At 37.0% G+C, this 21,761-nt stretch overlaps 1 long non-coding RNA gene and 1 pseudogene across 1 annotated transcript; both read left to right on the plus strand.

Moving 5' to 3' along the window:
* The first annotated feature begins 2,930 nt into the window (after positions 1-2,930).
* On the plus strand, positions 2,931-18,982 carry LOC109067474. Its single transcript, XR_006153349.1, has 4 exons — positions 2,931-3,214; positions 6,869-6,945; positions 7,172-7,348; positions 18,920-18,982. It is a non-coding gene; the product is annotated as an uncharacterized LOC109067474 (long non-coding RNA).
* LOC122135140 lies at positions 18,977-21,083 on the plus strand (annotated as a pseudogene).
* The last annotated feature ends 678 nt before the right edge of the window (positions 21,084-21,761 follow it).

A 21,761-nucleotide genomic window follows, 5' to 3' on the forward strand; every position in this document is an offset into this window, starting at 1 on the left:
TGGCCTTACTTCTCTCTCAATCTCATGCTCTCTCTTCTCTACCTTTACATGATGCCTCATTATGTCTCCCGTAGGGTCATCATTATTTTTCCCATGCGTTGTGGGACCCTGTTCAGACACAGATAGATTTACCATTCAAAGAAGACAAATGGACCAGACAACCTTGCTGGATTCAGCTATCCTGTATAGGTGCAGAACTTCTCTCGGCATTCGTTTCCAGTGTGTCCCCAGGCCATTGATTTAAAGGCCATCCGCATTTATGTTTTTTTTTTTTTTTTTTTTTTTTTTAATCGAGGATGATACATCCTAACCCTACGGGTTCGAATCAAAGCTGAGTTACACTTCAGGGACTAAAGGATGGGTCTGGGTTACACTCAACAACAAAGAGCAAAAAAGAGAAGGAAAACAAGACAAAAGAGGTGATCAAAGTTGACCATAATGCAACAGAAATACGCTGCTGCATTTGCACTCTCACAATCACTGTTGGTGTTTTGATCTACTCACAGCAGCAGTTTAAAGATAAAAGGGCTCCAAAGTGGAGTGCATCAAAACCAACCTCGGGAGCATGATGGGAAACATATTTATAGTTTGTCGGGTCAGGGTTGATGCTGCCGGTAGCAGGCAAAGGATGTGTGGGTAGGGAAGGTGGATTGTGGGATACAGACCGACATGTTGTGCTTCACAACTCCACTGTATATTTGTTTGACTCCGCTAACATCAATCAGATATGTGTCTTTTATTCAGAGTTGGTGTTAAAGGGATCATTTCATCTGATCTTTTGAGATAAAAAAGTTGTGTACTTGAAAAATAAGCTAGTGTAGTTTTAAGAACTCAAAGCTCTCCCACTTCAAAATGTGCATGGTATATTTATGTTTTCTCCAGAAATCCACTTACAGTATGAAGATCATACAGTTTTATGAATATTATAAATGTATTATAAATTTCCCATAGTTTATAATAAAACCTAAATATATATATATATATATATATAAGTATATATAGTATATATATATATATATATATATATATATATATACACACACAGTACACAAACATATATTACATAAACACAAACTATTATTTGAATATGATTAATCGATTTGATGGCACTATTTCAGATTATACAATTTCTCAGATTGCCCTTTAGATGATCATATAGGTGTTCCTATTTGTCAGCCACATTCTTGTCTAATGTATTCACGTTTGAATATTTATGTCAGCTATACTAATTAAAGCTAGCATATATTTTCCTCCTGCCTGGAAAACAATCTACAACACCAAAAAAGGAGAAAAAAAGTAAAAAGAAGATCTAGTGCACTGTCAAAGGAGAGCGGAACTGGTGAATGGACTGTGGCGCTCCCGATGGCTATGATGAGTCTAAGCATTAGCTGGAGCTTGAATATGGAATCACTTTTTTTTTTTCTTTTTTTTTTTTCTCATCAGTGCTGCAAGAAAATATGAAGTGTAGTTTGGAGTTGATGAAACAAAAGCATCCGGCAAGAGTTGCACATAAAACAGACTCAAGCTGCTTTGTATATGTGCATGCTTATGGTATCACATTAATTTGCTGAGAGGATCTGGACAGTTATTGGAAGAAGGCATGAAATCAAAGTCTCTAACTGACTAAAATCAGATCTGTTTCCCAGCTCTCACCTATTTAGAGAGAAAGAGATAGTTTGATTGAAACATTTAGAGTTTAGAGTCTGAAATATTATCTCATATCTCATTTTAGTTGCCGGTACCTTGTAAAAAAGAACTTTATTTCCAGTCAGACCACTAAAATCCGATGCAATCTGGATCATAGAAGTGGTATCATGCCATCCAATCAGATTAGAGCTTGCTGGTTTGAGAAAGTCCCTGCTGGTTTTATGTTTAATATGCATTAGATGGTCAATGAATGGATTGTAGGTTGTCTTTTGGTTTCATTAACATGAGGAACCGCGCTCTCTGAAGACTGCAGAGAGATGCAGCACTCATGGGAGATTCAGTGTAACTCAAGGCCTTGCAATGCTTATGTGTGCCTTTGTGTATCTCGCGTCTCTTTCTCTCCATATTATTAGTCTCAGTCTCTCTGTTTTATATAAGACTTCCTGAAAAGCATCTAGTGTAGCTCATGACACGCCTCCTCATTTTCTGGGACAGGAGGAGCAGAGCATTAATGCAGATGAGAACATATTCTACTGCACTTTAGACAGAAAAAAAGCCCACATATATTTGAAGAGGAGAGCATTATGCATTATATTTAGTTTCCTTTATATTTGTTTGCATAATAATAGTCATAGCTGTTGCAAATGTATGTGGGATCAGATTCGTGCTCATGTTCGACTGCCTGTAATTTATATTGATTGATTAAGAATGTTAAATATAATAATTATATTGATCATATTGATGTGCAGCCAGTTTGAGTTTGTCTGAGCATGCACTGCTGTTGGGTCTAAAACTACATTATTTCATTGTGAGTGGTTACATTTGATGAAAATCATGAAAATTATGGTTTCTGGCCATTTAAAGTGAACTGCCAAACTTGAATAGAAGCCATAGTTCGCCTAAAAATCAAATTATGTCATTATCTGGACAAAAATATGTATGGTAAAAAATGACAAAGCTCAGGAAAATCAGAATTTTTAAACTGGTACATGTTCGGTTATGAGATAGATAGATAGATGGATGGATGGATGGATGGATGGATGGATGGATGGATGGATGGATAGATAGATAGATAGATAGATAGATAGATAGATAGATAGATAGATAGATAGATAGATAGATAGATAGATAGAGTTATTTAAAAAATAAATAAATAAACACTATACACTTACCAAAACCAATTAAACATGAGAAATTTTAGCATCAAACAGAAATGCTTCTGCTTGTTTAGCAGCAGTGTTGTCTCCTCTGCTTAGGAAACATTCAAAGTTCAAGTGGGGATTACTTACATTAGCCTTTATATTAAGCACATCTTTTATTAGCAACCGTGTAAAGGTAGAGAACAGTTTGGCCTCTAGTTTAATGCGTTTGCAAACAAAACTTTGTCTTCCTGAGGTTCCATTTTTTAACATTTGGAGCCGGAGAAAGCGATAGGATCCAAGGTGTTTGTAATTGTAATTTGGCTGTTCTTCTCTTTTCTTTTTTTTTTGTGCACAGGGCAAAGCCAGCTAGCGAGACTGAGTGTGAAGATGTCCAGAAACTGCTGGCACTGTGGAAGACTTGGCAGGTGAGTGTACAGGAACAGGTTGTGAGGAACATACTTTGGCTGATTGGAGATCAGGCACAGAGCCCTGTCTGAAGATGGGATCTTATGTGACATACACAAGCTGATGTAGGAACCGTCTCATTGGAAAGGAAGATAGATGAGATCAAACAGGACTGAATTACAATTAGTCCATGTGTCTAGCGTTTATTAATTTCTTTGTCTGGAATTCTCAAGCTAATCTTTATATATTATAGTTTAACCATTTCAAACATTTGCCACAACGTATTTTGAGTTAAGATAAACTTTTTGTAATCAATACTGATTTTTTGTTTTACCAGTCGTGTGTTGAAATCACCTAAAATAGACTAGTTATGACTGTAGTTTGCGAAGCTCCGCCGTTTTCACCAGCGTAATTTCAGACTGTAATCAGCAGTGAAATTGTTCGTATCATGTGGAATTGTTTTCGTGAAATATTTATGCAGATTTTCCGATGCAATAGTTTGTAGGGCTTGCAAAACCGAGCAAATCAACAACACATGAAAAAAAAAAGTTTGGTGAATGAGTAAAATATTTTTCAAAACGCTCAACATTAAGATCTCTTTTAATGGTAACAGTGCACATGAAATGTTTTATTCATGATAAATATTTTCTTTGAAAATAATATTAGATTTTTTTCAAACATATGTTTTATATTTCTTAAAAAATATTTGGATAAAAATATACACAGTGCCATATAACAGTTTGTGGTCAGGAATAATTCTTTTATATAAATTAACACATTTATTAATCAAGGATGCATTAAATGATGCATCACCAATCACAGTAAAGATATTTAAAGTTATAAAATGTTTTTTTTTTAAATAAATGCTGTTCTGTGAACTTACTACTCATCAAAGACTTTAGGTGGCAGGGGGTTGCCGTTATCATGGTTTCCACAAAAATATTAAGCACCGACTTATAGTAAAAAAAAAAAAAAAAAAATATATATATATATATATATATATATATATATATATATATATATATATATATATATATATATATATATATATATATATATATATATATATATATATATATATATATTTCTAATGGCTGCTGAAATGTCAGCTTTGCCACCACAGGTATAAATTAATTTTTAAATATATTACAATAAAATCTATTCATCAAAGAATCCTGAAAAAAAAAGAAAAGAAAAAAAACTATGAATATCACATGAATAAATTTACATTTTAAATACATTATACAGTAGAAAGCAGTTATTTTAAACTGGAATAATATTTCACAGTATTACTGTTTTTGATTATATTTTGAATTAAATAAATGCAGCCTTTAAGTCGATGCAGAGTTATGATATAACTCTATTAATAGAGATCTTGACCATTTTGTAGAGGCTCAAAATAAAACTTCTGTAAAAATTGCAAGTAGGATGAATGGCACTAAATAGAGAAAAAATACATAAATCTATAACCTTTTCGGATAAAGATGGACATATAGTATGTGTTATCAAAACCTGCATTATCAATCCAGACAGATTTCTCCAGTGGACTTCATATTATTCACACACACATTCACTGTAACAGTCTGTAAGTTTTTTATTTATTTTTTTACTTTGGATGGGGGAGTGGTTGGTGAGTTATGGGTCTGTCCTAAACATACCCCGGCTGTGTCGTTCCCCTGAGAAGGGAGCCTGGGTCAGCTGATTAAAAAGATAATGAGTTGAAGTGATAGATTTATGTTTTTTTCTGCAATATGTGGCCTTTTGCTGTCTCCCGTAGGAGGCAGTAACTGTATAAATAACAGATGGTGACATTGGAAGGCAACTGCTCCCTCGCCTTAGTTGTCTCAGCCTTTTCTGTTGCTTTGTTAAATTAAACACCACAGATTAAGCCCACGGCGTCCGAAGCATCAAACACGAGGCTGCCTCCTTCAGAAAGGCCGTCCTGACTCATGAAAATCGACATTTGATCAGGACAAATTTTATTGAAGGAATGACTGTGTGAGTGTGTTTGTTTGTACATGTCGCAGAAGCTTTGGTTGGATTGTCCTGAACAATACAAGTTGAAGTGGTTTAAATACAGTGGGAAATGAAAATTGACCCTTTCTTGAAAGGATAGTACTGAAAAAGTTTGTTATCAAGATATCATGTCTAGTTTTTCCAGACTTCATTGTGCTTTCGGTACATTTTATGCAATTAATTAATTTTTTTAAGTCATTGTTTTGGGATACTAATATACTGAAAATATACTATTTTGAAGCAGTTTCACTCAGAAATTGCTGTTGAATTTCACAAACAATTACAAAGAAATGGCAAGTAACACACTGAATTAATCATGAAGTAGAAAGAAGTTTTCTAAGAATTCTTTTTTTTTTTCATGAAATTCTTAAATTAATTTATTCATAAGTCTTTTTTTGGTCTTTTTTTTTAAGTTGTCGACTGAAATAATTGTGTACAAAAATTTTCACTCAGAAATTGCTAGTTGATTTCACAAATAATTGCAAAGAAACAAGTAACACACTGATATTTGTATTTATTTATTTATTGAAAATTCTAGACAGCCCCTGCTTTCACTGCCAGCACATTCTGCAAAATATCTCCTTCAGTGTTCAGCAAAAAAAGAAAGTCATAGGGGTTTTTGAAAGGCATGAAGAGCAAATGATAACAGAATTTTTCTTTTTTGGGTTTCATATTATATTTTGTTGTTGTCCAGACGTTATGTAGGGCAAAGTACAAAGCTGTCAGTAAATAAGACCTACTCGCCTAGGGACCCCAAGTACGGATGCCTGCCGAGGACACCCAGATGTGCTGTTTTCAGTGGTGAAGCTAAGTAACAGATTGTGTAGAAGCAGCTTTATTATTCTGATCCAGGAGTCTGTTCAGTGATAGATTTGCTGAGAGGAGACTGATTTCAGATCAAAGAAGAATGCGACCCTGGATGCTGGGTTTAATACGGGGAGCACAGTGTGTGCCTGCACCTGCAGCTAAATGATCTGTTATTAATTCAACAAATGTAGTGTAACAGGAGACTATCTTGTCTCGAAACCCCTGCAGGGATTTCGCCTGCGATCTGCATCTCCTGCTACCACGGGGTTTTAGTGCTACATTTACAGTTCTCGCTTTTGATGCAGTAGAAAAGACATCCAAACTTTAATCCCTTCTTTAATTTGTTATTCTTTTCACTGTTGCTGTACGTTGCACAAAGACACTATTATTCAGACACTTCTTTTATATAATAATAATAATAATAATGCTTAGTGGTGGTCCAATATTACCCAGTAATCTTGGTTACTGTGAATAAAAACAATTAATTTGAAATAATTTGTGACATTATTATTGGGACATCAGTTTTGTTGTATAAATGTATGTATAAAAAAAATCTAAAATTATATTGTTGAGAAAAAAAATATTTTTTAGCAATTTTTGTAGTATTTATTTATTTATTTATTTATTTATTTATTTATTTATTTAAATGTGGATATTTCGATAGCTGTGCACATTTACCCTGCCATGTTTTTTGAACGTGTGCTGGTGGCTTATTTTGAGACATGCATACTCTGTATATACTGTATGTGTAACTGAAATATGTAATCATTTATTTTAAATTGTAAGACAAAATGTCAATTTAGATGCTGAGGTATATCCATATAATACAAATTGTTGTGATTGTTTCACAGATGTGAATGTAATTGATACTTCGGGAACTGACTGAAGAGGCTCAGAATTGGCACTTGACTTTATGATCCTGAAAGAGGTATTCGTCCTTCTACATCCACTTGACAACCTTATAACGTGACAAGGAACAAAGACAAATATGGTATCAGTAGCAGAGACACTCCGCGGAGGCCATTATTATTATTGAAGGGTGCATACAGGTTGTCAGGATGACGTTAAATCTGGGTGATATAGCTTTGTTGTAGGCGTCTTTGAAATGACGACAGGAACCAATAGCTTTTGGCTTTTTTGTGAATTCCCTTAAGTGCTGAACTTTCTTCCTGATGAGCTCTGATGGTGTACAGCTGTGCCTAGCGATGCGCCACCAGACGTGGCCTGTTCCTCCGAGCCATGTGTTGGCGGTTGGCCGCCATCCTTGATGCTGAACAGGCGCAGCTGTGAAAGGAACATCGGTCGCGAACGCACAGATGCCTTCACCAGAGGTGAAACTTCATCATACATCAATACTTCCTCAATAAGACAACCTTCCTCCCAAGGCTGGTGAAATCAAACGTAGTTACATGCACACAGACAGCACATCATATGATTTCTTGCAAAGAAATATACGTAGTATGTATAATGCTCTGTAGACATTGACTGTAAGAGCAGATCTCCTCAGAGGAGTCCGTTCCTGACCCGATCGATGTGGCATCTGTGTGTCAGACACAGTTCTGACTAATTACACTAATACATCAAAGCAGGTGGCAGCGATGTAGGAGATAACGTCACGTCTGTATGTACTTGTGAGGAGATTATCTGCGTTAACGATTTCTAGTCATGTTTTCTGTATTTTTGATGGTGATATGTGGACCCGAATGTGTAATTGTTTTAGAAATAAAGAGAGAGAGGGATGTCAACGTGAGATATATATATATATATATATATATATATATATATATATATATATGTATGTGTGTGTGTGTGTAATATTAAGTATTAACAAGAATTAAATATTTTAGGCTACTGTTGTAAGAAACGTTAAAAAAAAATCTCAACTCGCCACAGATATATTAAATACATAAAATGATAATTATAAAAAAAAAAAAAATATATAAATATAAAAAAATTTAATAAATATAAACATATATATATATATATATATATATATATATATATATATATTTTTAAAAAAAATAAAAAATATAAAGAAAGTCAGAAAAAAATAATAAAAAAAAACTAAAAATAAAATAAATAATGAATAAAAAATTAAAAATGGAAAAGATGATGTATTGTCACTCAAATTAACATGAATAATGAATAAAAAATTAACATGAATAATAATAAAAAAGTTAACTTAAACTTAAAACAAGATAAATGTTTTGCAAATCTTGCGAAATGTTGTACAAAATTAAGATATTACGTTTTTTCATAGTTTTATTTTGATTATTTATCCCAAGTTCTGTTTTACCTTGCTTCAAGCATGAATTTTTTAAAATAATTAACTGTGTTTTAAACCTGAAGTTAATCAACTATGATGGATAAAATCAAGGACTTAATTGTATTCTTGTTTCACTTAGAAATGGGTTGTCTCATGTAAATGTTAAAGCGTCTCTTCATGACTTATTGTTTAAAATGGTTACTTAACCCTAGACAATTGAATCAAAATGTGAAATAACCATATTTTGTCATATGCAACTCCACTAACCAAGCCTCTGTTTAGATATTTAAGTATGTGCGAGCTTGTAGTTTCAGGACCACTGGTCCAAAACGTGTTCTGGGTGCAACAGCGCAGTCTGAAGAGGCAAGTCAGAATTTGCACGGCTCATTTGTCTTGAGAATGTGTTGCCTTAGGCCAGGCCTCACACCCCCACCCATGCTCCTCTCCATCCTCCGAGCAGCCCGTGGAAATAATTTAGACTGTTTTGTGAATGTGATGGCCTGCGGATGCATTAGTCAGCCACTCATGGTTAAATGCACACATCTACTCGCAGCTTGCTGTTCACAGGTACGTCAAAGGGTCAGGATTGATTTACACCGTATCAAGTAAGCATGTGACCTATTGCAGAATACAGCACTTTAATAATGTTGTAGTCGACTGGTAACAATGCTGCAGTTACAGAGTTAGTCAGTGCTGTTTATTCAGTTTTCTTTCCTTTTTTTTTTCTTCAATTTTTTGTGTTAGAATCTGAAAAAAAACAATACAAAAAAACATAAAACTAATTTAAAAAATAAGTAAACAAAAACTAACAAAAACTAAAAACTTAAATAATCATTAATTTAAATTTACATTTAAATATTTAACTTAGAAATAAATAAAAATATTTAAATAAAAAATTCAATCTAAAAAAAAATATAAAAATTAAAAATCCCAAAATATTTGCCATAAAGAAATACAAAAAAATATTTATTGAAACCCACAAATAGAGTAGTTATGGTAACCCCCAAAGTAACATGAATCATTTCTATTCTGATAAAAAAAAAATATGTAAACTGAGTTAAATGTTAAATAACGTATGATGTATATTTGGTGTAAAATTTTAAATTTTAACAAAATGTCCTTGCAAAATGTTTAAATTTTTTAACAAAATGTGTAATCAAATTTTTACCTTTTTTTTATGAGTTTATTACAGCTATATGTATATATATATATATATATATATATATATTTATTTATATACAGTGTATATATATATATAGTTTATAATTATTTTAAATATTTTCCACCCCATTTTCAAAGTTTTGTTTGATTTGTTTAAGCTTTATTTATTAAACAACTTTATCCAGAGGGTTTTAAACATATTCTTTGAATGCACAATCATATCATATTTTGGATTAAGGATATTCCAAAGCCACAGTTATTCATATAAAAAAAAAGATCATAATTAGATGCATACGCCAAAGCCACAGTTATTCAGATGGCTAGTTAACTGGTCTCATAAATGGGTCCACTGGAGGTACTTTAGACTTAGTCCCAGAGCAATGTCTCCCCACAGACCTGCCCTTTGTATAATCACGATAATTCCTGCAAATGGATGAATGTCTGTGCAAATCAAGCCCAACATGCCACTCCCCACCAGCCAATTTACATGAATGAACATTTAGGGAGCATTTTACATAAGAACAGCTTACATCATACAATCCCGCTGTGTGTGCGCCGGTCCTCTTTCACACTCTTTCACACTCTTCTCTCTCTTCTACTTTATTGCTCCAACAAGCACAGAAATTCATCCCCACAATATCCCTCAGCCATTTCAGCTTCGCAAAACGCTGACAGTAATGTCTTTTTAAAAATCCCTCAGCCGCTAACAGCAAAGTCCATGCAGCATTTGTGATCTGTTTATTTAATGTATTTCAATCACCAGTTATTGGTTCATTTCACTAGATAACATACATTTTGCCAAGATGAGGGGTGAAAAATCCACCAGGGGTTTTTGAATATTAATAGAAATTGATAAATTGCCACAGGACAATTAGCTTTGTCTGTTTGTTGGATTGGCAGAGCGAAGATTGGTTCTGTTGTTGACATTTTAATCAAGTCCAGTGTAGAGATGCTTTCAGGGAGTCTTATTAGGAAGACATTAACAATGCAAAACTCTTAGTGGTGTGGATCATTCCGTTCGGTGTTAGGAATAGAGTAAGTTTGGAGAGGGAAATCCAAAACTGTCTCAATTAAAGTCTAGCAAGAAATAGCAGTGAAGAGTTTCTGTTCATAGAGCTGTTAAGCTCAATGTCTTTTTTCTACATTAAATTATATATTTGATTCATGTCTAGTCACTGTTTCATGTCAAGATGTATTTTGACACTTTTTAACTAATTAATAATGAAGGCTTTGGTGTTGATTGAGATGATTCTGTTCATCATGCATGTGTAGTGAAGGCGCCTCCTTGCAAAAGTTGGCATGGCAACCAAGGACAGGAAGTAAATCAATGCCAGCTAAAAAAGTGGTCACCAAGGAGACACTGAGCAGAAACTTTGCAGCTCCGATTGAAAGTGAGAGGGAGGGATATCTGGCGCCCGGGAATGGGGTGGGGCTCGTCGTCAGGGGGCATGTCCAGGGAAGTGATGTATTTGCAGAGATGCTAATTAGACGAAAGAACTAATTTGCATAAACAGTGTGGTTTCTGAAAAGAGTTCTGGAATACAGAATATGCCAGATGGCCACTTGTTACTTTGGAAGTGCCTGTTCTGTTGCAGAATTACGATGCTTCAGTCAAACTCGTGCAGATTGGAAAATAGGAACTTAATTCAATTAGCAAGTTTTGGAGCTGGAGTCATTAAGGCAAAAGTTGTCAGATGTGTTGTGTTGGTTTAGTGAGGTTGTGTGTCTTCAAGGTCAGTGGGGATAGACGTTGACTGTTTCATTTGCATAATCTGCAGTTTGAAACAGTCGTCGCATAACATGATTTACTCAAATATGACATGATCCTGGGTCAACATCTTTTGTAACATAGCCTCAAATCCAAGCGCTAATCTTGGTAAGAATGTTGTTCCATGGGACCAACAAAGTTATTGATACAAGAACATGTCCTACTTGAGCATGTATTTGTTTCCTTGATAATTAAGTTTTACAGGCATTAATTAATGAGTTTAGTTGTGTTGCACCATCTACATATGATTTTATAAATTCTGTTATCATATTACAGATAGTAATGTTGCTTACAACTTGCAGATTTTTGCTTACAAATTATTCACTTTGGACACAAAAAGTTTCCAAAAATCCCAAAGCTGTTCTGTTCCTAAGAACAAAAATGCAGAATAGCTGATGGAAATTCAGCTTTGCATCACAGAAATAGATAATTTTTTAAGGATATTAAATTAGAAACCAGTATTTTATATTGTAATAACATTTTACAAGATTACTGATTTTTTTTTTCTCTATTTTTTCTATTTTTGGTCAAATAAATGCAGCCTTGATGAGCATAATAATATTCTTCCAAAAAAAAAAAAACAATACTTACCCATCCTTTCTTTCATTTATTCTTTTGAAAAAAAAAAAAGCTCTTGATGACTTTTTCAGTTTTAAGCTGTTCTGTTCCCTCTATCAAATTAAAATTAAATTAAATTAATTAAAATATTTTTTATAAATTATTATTATCTATTAATATGTCATTAGTAAGATTACTGGCTGTTAAGCTAATTTCTTTTAAAGAAAATCACATTTTAATTATATTAATTGTTATTGTAGTTATATTTGTAAAACAAACATATAAGAGTTGTTTGTTTGTTTGTTTGTTTGTTTATTGCTTGTATATTCATGCATGACACCCCACCCCAGAAACATTTAGTAATTTTTTTTCTTTTTTTTTTTTTTTTTTGTTATTGTGGATAAAGCTGTAAATGAAATCATTCATCTGTCCTTAAACATGGCTGTTATTGAATGAATATCCATTCATAAGCTCTAGAAGAATCCATTCGGTTTTTCACTTTATCCCGCTGTGGCACTGGATATGCTCTGCTTGGGAATGATGTTGAAGAGAGAGAATCCGGCTTAATGGCATCTCTACCATTTTATTGCACACAAAACTCCCCTTAATTTCCATGCTGTAAAAAAATGCAGCTGACCTGCTTGTGTCCTGCATCTCATTAGAACGTCGGTCCCTTCAACAAGCTCCAGTATTTATGTCACCCTTATCTTTCAGCCTTCACGTATTTCCTTGTTGTCATTGTGTACATCCAGACACCTCTTTCCATTTCCTCTGTCGCAGACTCATCAGGAGAGCTTTTCTGACAGTGCTTGCCTCGTCTTTCTCTGTGGGGGCCCTTCCACCACTCTCCTTGCCAGTGCGTCTCCACCTGCCACCGCCGCGGGGGTCTGGACTTGCGCTGTGCTAACAGATAGTCTGCTTTTTTTTTTGCCATTGCCAAAACCCATTTCCCGGCGTAACCTCCAGTTGCGACTGTCTGACAGAGCCCACACACTTTGTTCCATATCATTCCCAAGTATGAGCGTACAGTGATGGATGCAGTTATTTCCCCCCCTTTTTTTCTGCCTTTCCACCCTGGTTTTCGAAAGAGCTGCAGTTTCGCAATGCCCTACAAATGAAACACTGTTGCTTTTCACTGATTTGGCATGACTCATCCTTTTCATCCGTATTTTTTTTTATTTTTTTAAATTATATCATCCAAACCAAAAACCTCCTCGCTGCAGAACTCACAGGATTAATAAGATCCCTCTACATAATCTATCCTTACTTGGAGCATTCTTTCTAAGAAACTTTAAATCATCTAAGAACTTGAAAAAATCTATCTTATTGTGTACATTAACTGTCTACTGCAATTACTTCTGGTCCTGGAATCTGGTCCTTGTTTTAAGAACGCTGATATCGGTCTGTGATTGAAATTGCATTGTCACATCAGTGGGTGGTGAAAAGGCTTTATAAATCAGTGAATTCATCCAAAACACTGATTCATTCAGGAATGAAACAAGTGACTTTTGTGAATGAGTATACTGATTCATTGAAAAAAGATGCAAATGACTTTTAATGGGTGAGTCATTGCGTCATAACTCTGATCCATTCAGAAATGTAACAAGTGACCATCTTTATGAGTGAGTCTTTGAATCATTCTCAGCCAGTTTGTTCAAAACATTTATGGAATGAAGCAAATTATTCTTTTTGAGTGAGCCACTGAAACATTCACTCACACTATTCATTCAAAAACACTGATTAATTTAGGAATACACGAAAGGACCATCTTTATGAGTGAGTTATTGAATCATTCCCAAAACATTGCTTTGCTCAGGAATGAAGTAAATGACTGTGAGTATGTCACTGATGCATTCACTCCTCCAATTTTTTAAAAACACTTATTGAGGGATGAAGCAAATGGCACTATGAGTGAGTCATTGAAGCACTGAGAAAAAAAAAAAGGATTAATTCAAGATTGTCATTACATTGGTTGGTTCCACTGTGTATTTTTGTTAGGTGAAGCAAAACATAGACAAAGTCTCTAGTGATGTTGTGACAAAAATGTAAGTTACCAAATATTAGCAAGAGTACTCTGGCTTGTACATTATGGTATTCCTTGTCTTGTTGTACTTGATTGTAATATCTGAAGGTTTCCACAGCTGCTGCAGGTAACTTGGTGATTCTACAGTCCATAAGCTGTTCATCCGGCTATAGATGGATGACCCTGTAGAGAACTTCCAGTCCTGCTTTATTTTATATAAAGCAATTCCCAGTCTTGTAAACCAAGGGCTAAACTAACTACATAGTTTATTGATGCGATCCAGCATACCTATGAATTGTGCTCCATCAGGCCTGCAGATAAATGAAACCTGGCTTAGGGCCTTTCTCCTTCTCTGACTGCTGAAAAATCTAAAGGAAATCTTTTATTTTCTCAATAGCTTAAGTTTTTGAATAGAGCAGTTTTGATATGACATGTTTGTTAAATGACAGCATTACTCAAGCCTCAACATTACCCGTTTCTGTCAGCATCACTGGCATCTGTAGCACAGGTGTCATCTGCATGCAGAGGTGGAAAGAGTACACAAATATTTTACTCAAGTAAAAGTACCATTACATTAATGAAATTTTACAAGTACAAGTAAAAATACCAGTCTAAAAATCTACTCAAGTAAAAGTAAAAAAGTAGCTGGTTTAAAATTACTCAGAGTAAAAATTACTTAGTTATATTTATAGTGGGAGGAAGGCAACTATGGAATATGCCAGGGGTGTCAAACTCAGTTCCTGGAGGGCCACAGCCCTGCACAGTTTAGATATAACCCTAATTAATCACATCTGATCCAGCTTATCTAATCATTTAAAAACAACATAAAACTACATTTTAAGCAAGTTTGAAAATAAACTCAACTAAAAACAGCAGGACTGCAGCCATCCAGTAACTGAAATCAATTAGTTCTTTAGAATAATAAGACATTTGGGCTGTTACCAGGCAAATTAAATCAGTATCAACAAAATTCATCTTTGCAATGCAGAGGAAACACAGAAGCTTCAACTGAAGTGGCATTTAGATTACTCACTGTTTAATAATAATAAAAAAGAATGATTAAAAAAACCAAAAGATACTTTAAATGTGAAATTGAAACTAGGTGTCAGCAAATCACTGTGAGTCATTGGGATTGAACCGAATCATTGAAACGGTTGATTCGTTCAGGAACGAAACACCATCATTGCTCAGAGATGCAAAACTGTGCTATGGTGGCTGTGTTTGGAATTATTTTTGTTGTCGAAATAAAGCAAAAACAGGCAATATGGTGTCTAAAACGCAAGTCTCTTAATTAACTTCTTGTTTTTTGAACTGTTGAAAAAAAAAATCTATATGTAATCATGCTGATTTTTGAAGGGAAAAACAGCACCCTTTTTGTGATATTGATTTACTATACAAAATTATTATAAATATATAAATTTTCTGCCCCTATATCTTTGATTTTTTTTTATTTTATTTTTTTTGTGATCATTCTTATGCATTTTAACAGACTGAATCACGCAGTGAAAGATCGCACTCTAAATGTGCATGCACTAGTCTAATCTACTAGACTTCATGGCACTCTGTATGAGTGTTTTGTTTGTTTTTTGGCAAAATACCGATAATGTCAAATCACACATCATTAAAACAACAATTATGATATTATCGCAGATGATATATATCGCATAACTCAGCTTCCTACTTTTCTCTTTTCCTTCCTCTTACCTCCTACTTCCTTTCCTCCTGTTCATCTTCCTTTTATACTTCATCTTCCTCTCTTCTTCCTTATTCCCTTTTAATCTCTTGGGTCTTGTCCTTTCCTTCCTTTTCAGTTCTTTCCTCTTTCATTTCCCCTTTTCCCTTCTACTTCCTCTTCCTCCTCTTCACTTCGCATTCTGTTTTCTTTCCCCTTCCCTCCTTCTTTCCTTAATCTTCTTTTTCTACCTTATCTTCCTTACTCCCTTTTCTTTTCTTTCCTCTTTCTCTCTTTCTTCCACCTTAACTTCTCCCCCTTCCTGTTTACTACCACTTCCTTCTCTTAATTTCTACTTCCTGTTTTAATATCCCCTTTTCTCCGCTATTACATCTTCCGTTCTCTTTCCTCCTCCATGTTCTCTCTCTTCTTCTCCTTCCCTTCTTCCCTTCCTCCTCTTCTCTTTCTCTTCCACCTCCTTCTTTCTTCCTTCCTCCTTATCTTCTGTTCTCCTTCCTCTTTTTATCTTCCCTTACCTCTTCCTCTCCTCAAAGGTGAGGCACCATATTAATCCAATACAGCTCTTGACATTTGATTCTGTGGAACTCCTGCATGATTGTCAGCAGCCCTATCGACCCTGCAGCCCAAGGATGGTTGCTCACCCGGAAGCTAAGCAGGGTTGATCCTGGTCAGTACCCCTGGATGGGAGACTACCTGGGCAAATAGGTTTGCTGCTGGAAGAGGTGTCGTGAGTGAGGTCAGCAGTGGGTGCTCGACACAGTGTGGTCTGTGTGAGTCCTAACGCCGGGGGGACACTATACTGTCAAAAAGCAAGATTTCAACATTCTTCGGCTGAGCCGTTAAACCGAGGTACAGTACTGACTCTCTGTGGTCATTAAAGATCCCAGGATGTCTTTCGAAAAGAGTAAAGGTGTGACCTCGGCATCCTGGCCAAATTCACCCACTGGCCTCTGACCATCATGGACTCCTAACTTTTCCCTTTCCATAACTGCTGATTGGCTTTATTACTCTGTCTCCTCTCCACCAGTAAGCCTGGTGTGTGGTGGGTGTTCTGACGCACTATGGCTGCCGTCGCATCATCCAGGGTGGATGATGCACACTGGTGGTGGACGAGGAGATGCCCCCCTCACAATATGTAGAGCGCTTTGAGTGGCTTAGAAAAGCAGAGAAGCGCTATATAAATGTAATGAATTATTATTTATTATTATTATTATAAATTGTTCTCACCTCACCCTGCTCATCCCCTGCCGCGTGACAGAAAGTACAGAAGCTTTTCGAGCTCACACTGTGCTGGGAAGCACACAGCCGCATTAATGTCAGGAGCAATGGCATTTCACTTTTCATGTTATTTGAAAAAATTAATTCACCTCGTTACACCCTCATGCCTCTCAAGGCCTCCGTTGCTTGATCCTCTTCTTTAACTCCCTCCCTGCTGAAGTGTTTACCGCCTGCTTCATCTCTACTCGGGCAGAAGTTTAAAAATGTATTCATTTCATAATCTTATTTTTATCATATCATCATCTAATCCAATTCCCACACAAAATCCAATTTTGCCATGCTCATTGTTTGAGAGGCAGCACGGTTTCTGTGGAGGGCTTTTTTGTTTGCTCCCCTCTCTTCCTCTCTCTCGCTCTAGAACTCCGGAGCAACCTAGATTGTGTTTATGCCAAATTTATTAGTGTAAAAATCAAATCAGACGAAGATAAACGACCAGACCCTGCACTTGAAACCAGCAGGGATTTCCTCGTTTTCTAAAAAGATTTGTGAAGTTAAAAGCTTTATCTTTCCTTGTAATTGATCATTTACACTCAAGATATATATTGCAATTATCCTCTGAATTGAAATTCAATATAAATGAAGTAAAAAATGGGCATATCGTTTAACTACTGCGAGTCGTTCTCCTTTAAAACATTTAGTGATAACACGGTTGAGTATATGCGTTTTTGTGTGTGATTCTAGCCAGCAGTCAAGAATCACACAGGGCAGCAATTCAAGTAGATTTGCGATGAAAGAAATGATTATGGCAGTCACTATTAGGTTAAGACCAGCACCCTGCCGAGAGGAAGAGGAGAGGCAAACCAGAGAGTGAAAAGTGGTGCAAACAGTTTTGGACGCAGGTGCTTTCAAAAACGATGTTGTTTTTTAATGCCCACAGGAGAAGAACATAATATTCAACAGCTCTCCTTCACATCCTGCAATCCAAAACCTTTTTTAGTGCTCGCAGAGTGTCTACGGAGAAAGTGTAATGTTTTGGGTTGTCTAAATGACTTGTCGTTCTTGGGGGGCGGTTTAGAAAAGACTCGTTATTGTAAGGAAGTATTATATACTTAGTGAGATTTTGGTTCATGTTGACTAGACTAGATTTCTTGTAGGTGGCGGTTTAGAAAAGACTCGTTATTGTATTTAAAATGTTAGGACAGTGTGCAAAAAGGTCTCTACAAATTTATAAAACAAACTGACAGCATGCTAAAACTCTCAGAAAATTTGTTTTTAAACTAGCATGCTGCTAGGAATGCTAAGGTCAGTGCTTTGATTCTCAAGAAATGCAAGAACTGAAAGAATCTATATAGACATTGTGTTTTGGGGTAAGATGTCCACACACTTCCTGTCCAAGGTTTCTTTCTCAGTCTGGTCACACACGTGCCTTTAGTATCTCTGAGAGCCGAACACTCTTGATACGTAGGGTTTATTGAAGAATTGGTGGGTGGGAAGCTGTGCTTTTATTTATGCCTCCTCTGCAAGAATAAATAAAGTGACACAGTCAGACAAAGCAGTTCATATCTCCCTGACTGAGGAGAGGAAGAAACAGAGAAAGCAGAACCAATGTTGAGGTGCAGGTTTATGTGACTTAGACTGAGAGTGCTGTGCGTGCAAAGACATGAAATCACAGGTGAACTCACACACTCAAAAAAATAAAAAATAAATAAAAATAAACAATTAAATGGCATATGAAAACACTCTTCCGAAGGTCAACCTACAATGCGTGTGTGTGAGAAATGTTTTGTCGCAATTCACTTCCACTAAGCTAAGCTTGTGTGGCTAGACAGATTTTCAATGCTAGAGCACATATATAGTGACTGGGCTGTTTCCTGTGTACCTTGTCTGTTGCTTGGTGTGCAACAAAGAATATTCTTAAAATTGCATTGCTTATTTAGAAAACGCCTTTTTTTTTTTTTATTATTTTCTAGTTTTTCCAATTCACTGATTTATTAAACAGTTTTAATCCTTTTTGTGGAGAATGCACCATGGAAATGAAAACAGAAACTCTAGTACTATTTAATATATATGACATTTTGGTGATGTGTATTATCGTATGTATCTATCTGTTCAGCATTGATTTGTGTTAGTCAGTATTGTCTACAGGTAGTATTCCAAACCTTACATGGTTCTTTTCTCTCTCTCTTTCTTTCTTTCTTTTTTTTTTTTTTTGCAGTTTGGCCTAATAAAACCCTTCACCCCCAAGAGTGGAGAACCTGTCAGCGAATTATGAATGATAACCAAGATGACCTCCTCCCTGTGATGCAGCAGACGATGAGAGGTCTAGGTGGAACCGGCGCCACCAATGTCCGACCCATTGTTCGTGCTGTCGCTGGCCTCTGCAAGCTTCTGGTGGTGGCAGGCCTGGTACACTGGAGCACAGACATGCCCCTCTGTCTGCTCTTGTAGCAACCAGTTCAGCAAGGTCATCTGTACGCAGACGTGGCCTTCGTGCTGACTCCCGCTGGTATTTCCACCAACACAAGTACCTGAACCTTCAGGAGAACTCATCCAGGTGTGGCATCCAAGGTTCCTTGACAGCTTCAAGCATCTAAGGCACTTAGGAGATCCTGCAGACAGCTCAGCAAGAACCACATCCCGCAACATTTGAAATCGGAGCTTTCAATGGGCTGGCCAACCTCAACACTCTATAGAGCTCTTCGAAAAATCGTCTAACCACAAGAATCCCCAATGGGGCTTTTCGAGTACCTGTCCAAACTTAAAGAGCTTTGGTTTGAGGAATAACCCTATCGGAGAAGTGTTTATACCCTCTTATGCCTTTCAACCGTGTACCATCACTGCGAAGGCTGGACTTGGGGGGTGAGCGAAAAGGCTCTCTTATATCTCAGAAGGTGCCTTTGAAGGCCTCTGAGCAACCCTGGCATGGTACCTGAACCTGGCATGTGCAACTTGAAGGAGATCCCCAACCTCATTCCTCTTGTCCGTTTGGATGAGTTGGAGATGTCAGGAAAACAGCGTGTCTATAGTTAAGCCAGGGTCTTTCAATAGCTCGTCCCACTTACAAAAACTGTGGGGATTGATGCATGCACAGATCCAGACAATTGAAAGAAAGAAATGCCTTTGATGATCTTCTTCAGTCCCTTGTGGAGCTCAATTTGGCCCACAATAACCTTACCTCCCGGAGCCCGTCCTGCCCCATGACCCGTCTTCACCCCACTACACACTTGGGAGGAGGGTGCACTTGCATTCAAAACCCTGGAACTGCAACTGTGACATCCTCTGGCTCAGTTGGTGGCTAAAGGAGATGGTACCCCGGCCCGCCAATTACCGTTGCTGTGTCCCGCTGTGCATCACCTAACAGCCACAAAGGGCGCTTACCATTGGTGAACTCGACCTAGAATTATTTTAAGTGTTTGCACCGGTGATCGTGAGCCACCAGCAGACTTGAACGTGACTGAGGGCATGGCAGCAGAACTCAAATGGTCGAGCCGATTCTTTGACCTCAGTCAGCTGGATCGCCACCCAATGGGTCCATCATGGACGCCCGGGGCGTACAAGGTACGCATTTCTAGGGCTCAATGGATCGGGACTTTAACCTTTGAGACCAACGAGGTCTTGCCAATGCGAGGACATGGGAAAAGTAGACACTTGAAATATGTGTGAGCAACTCCTGCAGGCAACACGACAGCCTCGGACTACACATCGTAACGTGTCAGCAGAGACGACAAATGAGAACAGCAGCTTCTCAGATATACTTCACTTACATAGTTACCGTGGAGACCACCAGAGAAGCGGCACACGATGAGGGGTAGACAACCACCCTGTGACAGTACAGCCGAAGGGTGGCCCTACTCCTTCTTCTGGAATTTGGGAGACCTTACCACCATTGCCTTCACCACCCCACCACCCACCACAAACAGCACGGACTCCACTGTCCACCAAGGCTACCGACAAGACCTACACCATCCCTGTCACTGACGGCTCCTCAACACCTTGGTCTGAGGTCATGAAGACCACAAAGATCATCATAGGTGGCTTTGTAGCCATCACTGATGGCGGCCGTCCATGCTGATCATTATTTTATAAAATGCGCAAAACAAGCATCACAAGCAGAACCACCATGCACCACCTGCGCGGAACCATCGAGATTATCAACATGGACGAGATTGGTAACGGGTGGACCTACCATGGAGGGCCATCTCACCCTCCCCCAACTGGAGACATGAGCACCTGAATCATTACAATGCCTACAAGACTGCGTACACCATGCATCCACTATCAATTCTATCCACAGCTCTGCCCACGAACCTTGCTACTGTCGGGCCAGCTCAAAAGAACAATGTACAAGAAAACCCAGATCTGAACTGCTTTTTCAATAATTGGATTAAACAAGAAAAAAAGACTTCTAAATCTCTAAGAAACCAATAGAGTGACATCGATTTTTGAAGATTGTCCACGAAGAACCCAACAACAGCACAGTAGCCGATGCCCAGACGTATGATGAGACGGATGTGGACTAGTAGGACACAAGGAACATTGGGAGTTGACGCCTGTACCGTCAACAGTTTCACAAAGCTGTATCTTTACAGTACAGAAGTATTTATTTAACCGGAAAATAACATATGTGTGGTTTAATCAAGGGAAATCGATGTAATACTGCAATTATTTTAGAGTCAGCAATTATTTTGCCAATTTAGCTTTTTAATGTTTATTGTTAAGGGTTGTTGGTTCTACTAATATGCTGTTTAACCTGATGTTTAAATCTACTGCTGCTTGTATGTGTCAGGGACTCAAGTCATTTTAAAGACTGAATACCCGACCAACTGTATATCATACTTTCTGAAAAATCCTCAAGAGTTTCAACATTTAATGGTGATACTTTTACAATCCTGAGCTCCTGGGCTAAAGAAAACTTCCACCTAGCCCATAATTGCCTCCACTCGATCCTCAAATACTGATATTTGGCAATATAACATTATTTAGTTAGTATGGCCTGAAAACCAGGCTTTTTTAAATCAATATTAGGCCAGTGTGCTGGTCCTAGTTGGCCTCCCTAG

Source organism: Cyprinus carpio, chromosome A23, assembly GCF_018340385.1.
Source record: "Cyprinus carpio isolate SPL01 chromosome A23, ASM1834038v1, whole genome shotgun sequence".
Lineage (NCBI taxonomy): Eukaryota > Metazoa > Chordata > Actinopteri > Cypriniformes > Cyprinidae > Cyprinus > Cyprinus carpio.